The sequence below is a fragment of the Caloenas nicobarica genome, unplaced genomic scaffold (assembly GCF_036013445.1).
Source record: "Caloenas nicobarica isolate bCalNic1 unplaced genomic scaffold, bCalNic1.hap1 Scaffold_1571, whole genome shotgun sequence".
NCBI lineage: Eukaryota > Metazoa > Chordata > Aves > Columbiformes > Columbidae > Caloenas > Caloenas nicobarica.
Window position 1 is genome coordinate 1 of NW_027017077.1, and position 11,987 is coordinate 11,987.

General features: G+C 52.9%; 1 long non-coding RNA gene across 1 annotated transcript; it reads left to right on the forward strand.

Annotated features, from left to right (window-relative positions):
* The first annotated feature begins 2,534 nt into the window (after positions 1-2,534).
* Positions 2,535-8,485, forward strand: LOC136002698 (uncharacterized). Its single transcript, XR_010607965.1, has 6 exons — positions 2,535-2,666; positions 2,788-2,871; positions 3,112-3,180; positions 3,813-3,929; positions 6,835-7,023; positions 8,233-8,485. It is a non-coding gene; the product is annotated as an uncharacterized LOC136002698 (long non-coding RNA).
* Positions 8,486-11,987: the final 3,502 nt, after the last annotated feature.

Here is an 11,987-nt window from a genome sequence, read left to right on the forward strand (position 1 = left end):
CTGCTGTACATCCTGGCTTTTAAGGTGCTCCGTGCAGTGCTACTCCATGGGTGCAAGCTACAAAAACAGCCCTTTTGTCTGGACTAGGCTCAAACAGAAAACAGAAACCCTGCTAGAGATCGGTAAACCTGTTATAATGCTTTAATGAGACTGAGCATTTCTAGGTGTAAACAGGAAAGCAAGAACATGATGCAATCTTTTTTTTTTTTTTTAACAGCTATTAGAAGTAAGAAAAAATTAAGTCACATACTGCTACTAATTTAAGGAATGCAGACATGTTACAATAAAAGTAGAAGACAAAAAACTTTAACATAATGACAGCATGAAAACAGTGCCCCCCAGTCATGCATGGTCCTGTAATAACTAATCAGGAACCAAAGGCAGTCCAATAACATCACCCAAACAAAAAATGGAAGGAAAAAAAATCCACACAAACAGAAAACAAACAAACAAAACACAAATATCAATATTAGCAAGAAAACAGAGGCCCTCTCCACTGCCCTCTCCGCTGACACTTCCGCTGCCACCTCCACTGCCCTCTCCACTGCCACCTCCCCTGCCACCTCCACTGCCCTCTCCACTGCCACCTCCCCTGCCACCTCCACTGCCCTCTCCACTGCCACCTCCCCTGCCACCTCCACTGCTGGCTTCCCAGCAGGGCACAGGAGACATGAGCTGTCAGCATCCTTTGGAGTGAAGGGTGAGGCAGAAACATCTCAGTTTAGGACGTGTCCAGATGTCTGCTCTGCGGTGAGGCATCGTGAGGGCATGCAGCGAGAAATGTGTGTGACACCTGTGCTGTCAACAGTTGCCCTACACGCAGTGGTCTTTGTGATCTCTTTCATTAGATCTGTGTGGTGAGTTCAGTCTATGAACTGAACGTTTACTATCTAATTTGCCAACGTTCCTTCAAACCAAACAACAAGAGTTGAAATTAGAAAGATCCGTTTAGAATAACACGTGGGAACAGACAGACAGACAAGGGAGAAACCGTTCTGGCTTTTCCAGATCCCAGGCCCATCCCAAGTACATTAAGTGCAGGTACCAGACTGTCACGATTTGTGGCCAGCAGCACAGATGGCTTCAGCAGAAGTGAAACGGTCTCTGTGGGTTCTGCATGGGTATAGGAACATGAATCTCACACTTAGATGAGGTATTTATATTTTGTTATGCACCTCAGAATGCATTGTGAGGCTTGAAACAGTCCCTGGCCTTGTGAAGCAAAAAAATCCTCTGAAATTTGAAAAACCTCATTTGAAAGAAGCCTTTTCTGCCCAGAAAAAAAAGTGAAATGTCCCTGTTCAGCTGGAAGTGTTGCTTTTGTGTGTGTGTACGCTGAGATGTGCTGCTGTATGGAGCATGGGGGTTTGCAACCAGCAGAGCAGGATTCAGGTTTGTGTCCTGGGGAGTTGCTCATGGATATGATGGTGTGAATATTTGCTTTTCCTCGGAATGGCTAATGAAGCGTTGATGCATTGTGGGGATATCTTGTGCCCCAATTTATTGTCCTAATTTGAAAGTGTTTTAGTTGTTAAAGGGAAAGTTACTGTGCAGGAGATTAATTATGCTTGGGGCTGCAGTTATAGGTTTGGGTTTGTTCTTGTAGGTCCTGGAGCATGCTGCGACCTTGCTGGTACATGGGATGTCATTGTAGATGCCTGCAGTAGCCTCATAGGATAATGATCCTTTCCTCTGCATATTGGAGTGATCATTCCCAAAATATATCCAGCTCAGGGCCAGTGCTTTTGGTTCTATGTTCAAATAATGGACAGGGGGATGTGTGTGAGTTGCAGCTCGCCTGCTTTCTGTCTGCCCTGGCGTCTGTAAGGGGCAGTTACCTGTCCTCTCAAGCATAGCGTCACAGGCACGTGTGCCATCGTTACGTACTGTGTCAGGCAGGTAAGACAATAAAAATGGCATCAAACTTCACACTGAGCTGAGCATAAGGCTGTGATTTAAGTCACAGCCGGATTTTCTGGCTGTTAAGTCTGGGAGCTCATCAGTAAGAAATACCAGGCAATAAGGAAGCTCTGGGTTTATTAACCCAAGGAGAGTAAGAGTGAGTTAGTAACTCGGTGGGTTCCTAGGACAGCACGACATGAAGTATTTCTGATGGAGGTGGTGGTTTTTGAAAGTTCCCTAGAGTATTACAAAGCCTTCACCTGGAATAGCCTGTATTTGTCAAAGCCTACGCATTCAGGAAAGGTTAATTTAGAACAAATTCAGGGAGATGCTGCTGAAGGACTGGAAGAGGGTGCCCTTTGTTGGAGAGAAACTGCAAAGAGCTCCCTGTTGTATAACCCACACAGCACATGCTGATGAAGGATCTCATCTTTCACTGTTCTTGAGCCTCAGAAGTAAATACCAGGAAACAAAACCAACATGTTTAGCTCTGAGAAAGTATTGATATAGCCATTGGGTATAAGCTGGCAAAGAGCAAATTTAGGTAGATAATTAGAAAGCTTTTTCATGGGAAAAACATAAGCATAAAACATAAGCAATAAGCACTTTTAAGATGGCATTTTTTCAGCTTGAGGACAGGAAATGCTCCCTGGTGAATTCTGAAGCCTCAGTGGAGCCAGTGAGATTCCTGGGCAGCCATCCTGACGTGGTGATATTCGCTGAGTGTGAGCAAATCCGCCCTGACCCATGCAGACAAGCTAAGGGTAAGCACTGGAAAAGGTTTCTTAAATGACATTTCAAAACCCAGAACAGACAGCTTTTACACTTCATGCTCTCCTTCCTCCCACTGCAACATAACTGCCCTTTCTCTCCATCTTTTATCAGAGTTTAAAAGGAATCTATTTCAGGCTGCAGTAATTTTCTGTAGCCAGTGACAACAGCTGTAACTGGAGACTCATTCCGAGTCAGGTAGGTTGGGAGGAAAACGGGTCTGGGATTACTTGGTTGGTGCTTGGGGAGCACGGACTTTTTTGGGGAGGGTAGAAATAGAGGAAGCATTACCTCTAGAAACCGAGTTCAGAAGCTCAGGCGGGCTCAGCAGTGCAGACAGACCTGTGTTGAGGAGGTAAGATGTGGTGCAGTTGCAGAACAGCAGAGGAGTTGGATCTGAGACATTTGAGACATTCAGCATTTTACATCATTACCTAGATGTGACGTTATGCCGGATGGCCTTAAAAGCCGTGTTTTAGCTACAGGGAGACTACAGCAGAGGTACAGGTGAGTCCTGGATGCTTCTAAGCGCCTTTCTAAACATTGCATCTCAAAAACCCAGCCATGCTTCGGTCCGAACAGACAAGGAGATCCAGCTAGAATGCGTTTTAGGCATGCAGTAATTTCTCACTATGAAAGATGTTTTACTGACTTGCTGTGGCTTACAAGGGAATGGTCGCTTACAAAGCCGAAGCTTGTACAATTGCAAAGTGAAACCTGTCTTTTGGGTTCCTTTCCATGCTTAACCTCGCTTGCGGCAGACTGACACCAGTCTGTAGATCGTTTCTTTTCTCTGATTTCTATTATTTGCAGGATGCTCACATCCATCTCTGAGGGACATGTACCTCGTTCTCCCTCAGCACAAAACTGATTTCTCTGTATTGCTTTCTGCTGCTGCACTGTTGCTCGAGGGCAACGTTTACTCGGTTTTCATCAAAACTAACAGCAATTAGGCTTCCAGGCAGCGCTGAAATGACTTTCCCACAGTACCTCACTTATTTTCTCTCCCCATCCTTGCTGGCTACCCCGTTGCCCCGTGACAGGTGCAGGCAGCGCAGTGTAGCAGCTGCGCTGGGATGCTGTTAAGTTCTAGTGTGTCTTTGGTTCTGCTACCCAATAAAGCCACTTTCTCCTGACAGGTGGCTCTGCTGGAGACAAGTGGAAGCTTGGGACTGCTCTGCTCTTCGCTCCCGAGTGTTTCAGAGCCTCGCATTGTGTCTCCTGCCTCCCTCGCGCTGCCGTACCTCACTCCTTCGGTGAGTTATGCGTGTGGAAGAGTGGCACCCCAGAAGTGATCCATCTGTTGTGTCTCCTTGCAACAACCTCAGAGGTCCCTCCAGCAGGCAGGGGTTAACTACAGGCTGTCAGGTTCGGCACGCTAATCTTTACTCTGGTTTTGTGTTTGCTAACAGGAAGTTAGATCCTGCTAGAAAGAGGATTTGCCTGTGCCGGGCCAGTTCTAGGGGATGCCAATAGCCGCTTTCCTTGTCCTTTCACAGGAAAAGGGGCTCAGCACTGGTCCGATGAGGACTGCTCTAATTTGCTACCTGCCTTTCTATTGCAAAATCAGAGAATCAAAGAGCCAAGGGGCATGTTTGGAGTTGCACACCAGGGCCTTGCCAGCCCAGGGCAGTGGGAATTACCCGGGGCCGCTGCCGCCTGTGCTGGGCCCCCCCGGGTTGGGGCTTTGGGGTCAGCTCCGTGCTGGGTCTCTTTTGGTGGCATTAACACAGTTTTGGTGCCATTTTTGTGGTCTCCGTGTAATGCAAGTACTGCTTGATTTGCTAAGGTCCAAAACTGTGACATTTTATCTTGGTTGCTCTGGACTGTCCCCATTTCCAGCCTGGGACAGGCCAGCTTGGTTTGGGCTGCATGGACAGGGCATTCCCTGGACACCGGGGCATGGTCTTGGCATCCAGAACCACAGGCAGGGTTACTGATTTACTGTCATTTCCTGGGCTTCTCCGAAGAGGGGACACAGAGATGCTCATTACTGCGCTAATCATGGTGAGCTATGGGAGGCACCTGAAGAGCCACCAAGAGCTGGAGGCACCTGATGGGCTCCACCTGTGTGGGAACCGGGTTTCCAGTTTCTCTGGTTCTCAGTTTCGGCTGTTGGCACTTTATGTGAAGGATGGTTTGTTTCCTTCTCCCCACCCCTGGTAATGCTCAGCAGCTGCAGCTGGTTCCTGCGGGAACGGGGCTGGGGAGTCGTGTTGCCCGTGCTTCTGGGGACAGAGAGTCTGGATCGGAACTGTTGCAGGCTTTGTTCAGGTCACCCAGACAAGAACAGCCTTTCTGTTTGACTTTGCTTGGTGGAACCTGAGAGCTGTTCATGGAGAATGAAGGACAGCCCCAGACAAGCGAGGTAACGCTGGCATCGCAGCCCCTCTGACGCAGCTTTGGAACCGCTCTGGAGTCAGCTGGTGTCACAGAGAGGTGACTCCAGGGAGACGGACCCCAGGGACGCCTGGACCAACAGATGAGCAGCAAGAAAGCTGCAGAAACAGAGTTCCTTGGCAAAGTTTGTCTGTGATAAGCGATGGGTAGTGTGGGTGCCAGTGATTAGTCACACTGTGTGGTACTTGAGCATTTGAAGTGAGTAAGAACCCCGGGTGAAACCATATTTGGGGTGCCCTGGGATGCCTCATGCACATGAATAAATCTTTACTTTAGTGATTGTGTACTTTGTGTTCCAGCCCCTCTCCTCGCTCGGCCTGGGCCAGATGCGAATTTGTTGGTAGGAGCTGGGCCCCGTTCCGGACTGGGGACCCCGTCCCTGGTGCTCAGCTCCTGCTCCGTTCTGAGGCTGCCTGTGGGGCAGCTGCCGGCGAGCCGCTTGTTTTCTTCTCCCTCCTGGTGTGGGATCCCCCATGGGTCCCTGGCTGGGACCCAGTGACTTTACAGGTGGGGTTTGGCACCGACCCTTTTGGGTCCCCTCTTAGGGGGCAGCAGCTGCAGCTCAGCCTTTGGGGCTGGGGGTCCCCGGTGCTTCCTGGGGGCGAAGGGGACCCAGCGGGCGGTGGCACTGGGGTCCCTGGGCATGGGGTCTCCCCAGGCATCCCTCAGTGGAGCATTTGGGGGTGCCTCTGGGCTTTGTGTGAATCCGTTGTTTAACTTCAAAACTTCTGGTTTTAGCTCAAAACATGCTGCAGTGGAAATGAAGGCCGCTTCAGGCATCTGCACCAGCTGGCGTGGCCACGTCGGTGACAGGTTGACACTGACCTGGCCAGGCTCGGGGCGCGGTGGCCACCCTGGTGCTGCCGGTCCCTCGGGAGGTGCTGGCAGCAGGGAGCAGCCGGGGCTGTGCCGAGGTGTGGGGAAGGCTCATCCCGCGCCGGGCGAGGAGCACAGCCCCAGGGCGGCAAGCACCGGCGGTGCTGGCGGGGGGGGACGTGCCCAGGGGGTGTCCTGGGCCCGGGCTGCCGTGCCCTGGGGACTCGGGCAGTTGGGAGCCTGGAGAGCAGGTCAGTGCTCAGGGAACATCGGCTTCACCCCTCATCCTGCGGCAGGACAGGGAGGGGGGTCCTGTCCCCCGGCAGGGCTCGCGTGGGGCCCGCGGCAGAAGGAGGGGTCCCGGTGCCAGTGCGGCAGCGCTGGTGGGTCGCCGCGGGTGCTGGTCGGTGCGTGCCCCCTGGGGCTGGCAGGAGCTCAGTGCCATGGAGCTGGGGTCTGTGCCACCCAGCTGGGCTCCCTGTGCGGCCAGGGGCTATTTGTGGGTGCAGGGGGCCCTGTGGCTGCCATCCCCACAGCCTTGAGCCGGGGCAGGGCTGAGCTGCACATCTGGGGGCCGTGGCTGTGAGGGGCGTTTGGGGAGGTGAGACTGGGTGCAGCTGAGGTCCAGCCCGGACCCTGCAGGCACCGGTGCGGTGCCAACCCCATCCCCAGCCCGGGGCCGCTGCTCGTGAGTCCGTGCTGCCACTGCAGAATGAGGCGGGCGGGTTTCCAGCCGGATACTGGCTCTTGCCCCTCTCCTAGGGAGAAATGGGATGTTTTTGGTGTTCTGGCCTCGTTTCTCCCTCCGCTGCTGTTGCAGGTGTGCAGCACTGCAGAGCTGCTGCCCAGGAGGCAGCCGGTTTGCAGGGGCAGCGGCTCCGCAGGCTGCTTGGGCTGTTCCGTGCCATCAGGAGCTCTGACTGTCCCAAATCTCTCCTTGTGCAGGGACAGACGGATGGACAGAGAAGCCCCGGCCACGCCAGGAACCAACCGCTTGCATCGAAGGGACCTGCATGTTGCGGCAAGCCCAGGTTGCTGGTACCTGCCTGCACCTGCCCGCGCTTGCCCCTGCCGGCCCTGCCCGCACCGAAATGCAGCGGGGACTTCCCCATGCCTGCCCCGTTGTGCCTTCAGGTTGGTTACTTCTGGTTTTCTGTTCAGCTTCTGCGCGTGTTTCGTTCAGGTTCCTCCAGTTCGTTTGTGGCTCCAGCTTGTTTGCAGGTTCAGGGCATTTATTTCTGCCCCTGTTTATTTCTGGTCCAGCTTGCAGACCCATGCTGGTCTGACTGAAAGTGAGTTAATTTTCTTCAGGCAGTTAGAAACTTTTATTTTTTGTAGCTAGCATGGTCATTGTTTGGGTTTATTTTGAGAACAAGAAGATGAAACCCTGGACAGAATTAATGTTTTTTGTAAGTAACTTTCCAGTGGTTTTTGAGTTGGAATGAAGAATATGTAAGAACTTACTGTTGTCTGAGAGACCAAGGACTTTCTGGGCTCTACCTGCAGGTGTGAGGCAGCAGCTGGGAAGGGGCGAGGGGTGGGACAGACCGTGACTGACATTTGGGCTGATCAATGAGAATATTCCGTATCAGTGCTGTCAGGCTTTGTATTTCATGGGAGTTAGTTTTTCTGGCCAGGTAGACCCATTCCGGTTCTGTCCCGTTTCGGTTGTGTGCGGGAGTTCTTTTATTTCAGTCTTTTGCTGTTCTGTCGCTTTGCGGTGACCTCTGGGCCTTTCAGCCTTTTTCGCTCTTGTCTCCCCGGGATCAGCTGTTCGGAACCAGGTGCTGCTTCTCCTCCTCTCTTCCCTCCTCTCTCCCTCTCTTTCTCTCTCTCTCTGGGACTGTCTGTTTGATACGGATGGAGTTTGTGAGGAATTGCATTGACCAGCTTTTATGTTCTATTTTCCATTTTATATGTCTTATTAGTAGCGGTACATTAGTATAATTTTGTTATTAAACTGGTTTTATCTCAGTCCATTACTTTCTCCCTTCCCTTTTGATTCTCTCCCCTTTTTGGGGACAGAGGAGTGCGAGCGACTATTGTGGTTTTGATTGCTGGTTGGAGTTAAAACACGACAGGACCACGCGAGCCTATTCCCATTTTAGGCTCTAGTTCAGTTTTGTCTCCAGCTCAGTTTCACCTCCAGTTTGTGTTCTGCTCCAGCTTGCTGTTTCTGCACCCATTTGTTTCAGGTCCAGCTTGTGGACACCTCCAGCATGTTCTCTTTCACAGCTCGATTGAGGCTCCAGTTCACATTCAGATGATTTTTGATTTTTTGTTTCCAGCTCCAGTCAGTTTTGACTCCAGCTCATTTTGTTGCTTCTGCTCCTTTTGTTTCAGGTCAAGTTTGGTTGCAGCCCCAGCTCATGGACTGCTCCGGCTGATGGTTGGTTTCAGCTCGTGCTCTTCTTCAGCTCCAGCTCATTTTGGCTCCAGTTGTTCTGTGGCTCCAGCTCGCTTTGGTTCCAGTTCCTCTTCAGTTCCTGCTCATTTCAGCTTGTGCTTGTTCCAATGAACTTGGCCTTTGGCCAGCTTGTAAATCAATCAGTCGTAACTTCCATATGAATATGAACTGTTGTAATTGTACATGAATAAAAATGGACTAAACCAACAACTAGCCTGGTGGTTGTATGGTCCTTGAATAAAAAGGGGGAAAATGACTTATCATGCCTGAAACAAACTCGAACACTTAATTCGGACGGGTGTGTGCTGGCATCCTAAGATTTGGGGGCAAACGCCTATGTGTGACCTTGTGTGACACGACAGCAGCTTTAATGAGTTAAAAAACAAATAAAATGTACTTTACTAAGTGCATTTATCTTGCTATAGGGAGAGGTAACTATAGGGCAGCTGCAAGTGCTGCTGCAGGCATGTGAACTGCTCTGCTTGGTGGGTGTTGGAAACACTTGGGGAATCAAAAAGGGCTTTGTACAATGTAATGCAGTGACGCAGTGGGAACAAGCTGAGCTGCATCATGCCACAGGCACCAGCCATCAGTACCTGCTAGTACCTAAGGCAGCCCTTGCACAGCAACTACGAATGAAGGGGATTTAATCCAAGGGCCATGCACGTATGTAAACGGCATTGCTGTAATGAGCTGCCAGTTGGGGCTGTTTCCCTTGCTTTGTGTGATGGTGTCACTTGTGGCGCCCTAGCGTGACTGGGGGCTGATGATGCGGATGGGGGAGTAGGGGAGTGGAGGATGTGTCGTGAGGGTCCCCCTGAAAAAGGCTGACCCCAATATGCAGACCCCAATTTTTCCCTCCACAATTTGGGGCCGATTCCCCAAATAGGGACTTGCCCCTGCAGGGCTGCGCTCACAGAGCTGTAGATGCCACGGCAGCACAAGCATACCCTGATGCCCTGAATGTGGGTCTGTGATAGGGGGAAAATAAAAAGAAAAACTTAGGGCTAATGGGAAAGCAACATTCTCCTGGACGTGTGCAGCTGGAAAGCAAAATGAACCATATTTTCATGCATTAAACCAAAAGCATGTTGTGAAAAAGTGCCAAAACCTCTCAAATTTAAATATTTTGGACAAGTAAGGAAAGAAAAAAAAAACTTGCATTATGGACAGGCACACCACCCTCCTTTTGGGGCAAATAGAGAGAAACGTCAGCAGTTGCATTGCCAGGGATGATCCAGTGTGGAGTCTCTGACAAGCTGACCTGCTCCTTGCCCTCCTTTTTCGTGGAATCACAGCCTTGAATGTTTAAACGTAGAACAGAATTTTTAGTGAGAAGTGGCATGGGTATAGTTAATTTTGGAGCACCTGGGTGCCAGTTGGAATGTAAGGAATGAACCGGGATGGAAAGTAGTAATCGAACCTGGGGTTTACTTGTGGGTTTTTTTCCTTGTTAATATGTCGATGGCATGTTGTCCTGCGGCTCGATCCCCGTTCTGTTTAGTGGAGTCTTCAATTGAGGACATTCAGGTAAAAAAATGTGTCCTTCCAGAAAAGGACTAATTGTTCGTAGGGCTGAGAGAGGCTTTTAAGTACGTGATCAGAATCGAAGCTGAATACTACTTTACGATGCTGCTGTTGGTCTTCGCTTTCGTTTGTTTCCCCGCCGCTCCCTAATGTTTGGGAGCTCCAAGTCGGATTTTGTTTTTGTTCAATGACTAAGACGTGTTTTTCCCCCGGGAGGGGCTGTGCTTCAAAATGAATGTGTTTGCTCACAAATGTGCAAGTCCGTTGGTGTAAGACAAACAGAAACCCACCGTAGTCAAGTTCGAAGCGTGTGTCTGGGAGATGGATGGTTTAATTTTACGAGTTCACACCTATGCAATTTTAGCGCCGGAGGAAAATGAAAGCTAAGGGCTTTTTGTGGTGTGGGTAGGCATCCGCACACCTTTTTAGGATAAGCGAATGACCGCGGTTTGTTCTTTACTTTTTAGTTTCCATCTTTGAAGCTGCACGGCCAAACGCGCTCGGGGTCCCCGCAGGGCGGCGAGCAGGCGAGTGAGGATGCAGAGCGGGCCAATCAGACGGCGCGAGCAAGGTTGAGGGGCGGAGCGCTGATAGGCGGCGAGAATGGCGATTGACGTGCGTAGGCAGCCAATGAGGTTGGCGGAGGGGCGGTGCTTGTGAAGTCCCTACTGCGCATGCCCAAATGGGCGCAGTCCTCAGTCAGGTCCGGCGCAGGCGCGGGCTTGTGGGGGCGGAGCGCGGGAAGGAGCATCCAATAGGAGGGCAGCGCGGTGGGGTGGAAAGCAGCCAATGAGAGCGCGCCGACTCAATCCGGTTGGAATAGCTAGCTCCCTGGCAAGCGTGTCCGTGGTGTCTCGGGGGGGTACCGGGAATGAACGGGACGGGCGTCGGGGCGAGGGACGGGAGGCTGCGGAGCTCTCGCTGCGGCCGGCTCCCGGGGATCTGGAGGCAGGCGGTTCAGGGCAGGGCAGTCCTTCGTGAGGTCCCCGGAGCCGGCAGAGGGGCATGAGGTGACAGGCGGGAACCTCCCGCCGGGTGTCGGTGCCCGCTGAGCGCGGCGGGACGGTGGGAGGGAGCGAGGGGAACGGAGCGGCGAAATAGGCGGCAGGTGAGTGCGGGCGTGGCGAGGGTGACCGTGACGTTGGAACAGGAGGAACGGGATGGGCCAGTGCGGTGGGGAGGTGTTTAGTTAGGTTTCCCCCTCCTGTCCTCATGGCCGAGCTCGCGAAGCTGGTGAGAGGCGTGTGACTCTTAGGGCAGGTGGGCTAACGGTCTGTGGCCTGGAGCCGCGTCTCCGGTGCAGCGCCCGTTCCCGGTATTGCAGTCTCTCCGGGAGCGGCGCAGCCCCCTTTTGTCAGGGGGATGTTTAAAAACAGAGCTAAGGTGCGGTTGCAGGCTCGGTGGCGTGGCGAGTGGGGTGCCGCTTTGGCGGAAGTGCGGAAGCTCAGGGCGAGGCCCGGCGGGTTCTGTGTCCGTACGTGCGATTAGGTGTGTCCACCCACGCCAGGCTCAGGGTCCTTCCCGGCCCGAGCGCCCTCCCCGTGGAGAGGAGCCCCGTGGAGCCGTGGCACCCACGCGCTCAGCTTCCCCTTTCTGGACAACGTGGCACAAGAGAAGGAAAAAGAAAACGCGCACACAAAAAGACAGCGCAAGGCCTCGCGCCCAATATGCACGTGGCTTTGCGCTTCGGGCGGGGAGGCGATGGGCGGAGGGAATGGCAATTCAAGTGCAGAGCGGGCCGATCGCGTGCTTGCATGCTGCCGCGGGCCGGGGACAGCCGGGGTCGGGACTCAGAGGCGCTGCCTCCGGGTGCCGTCGGCCAGCAGAGCAAGCCGGGCGCGTTAGCCTCCCGGCACCGGGCTGGCGGGCGGCGGTGTTCGTTTTTGGGACTTGCGGCCGTCCCTGCGACAGGGGCGCTTTCCTGCCGCGGCTCTCTGTTTTTTTTTGTTTTGTTTTTGGTTTGGGTTTTTTTTGCGGGATTCCCGCGGAACGCGGCCCGCCTGCTGGCCCGGGGCTGCCGCGCCGGGTCTCAGTGCTGCCGTCCTGTGGGCAAAGCGCGGTACTGCAGGCGGCCGCCCCAATGCGGTGCCGCGGCGCGCCTCGGTGCTGCCGTCGTGTGGCGAAACTCGGGTACTGCAGCGCACGGCCAGCGAGCGCTGCCGCT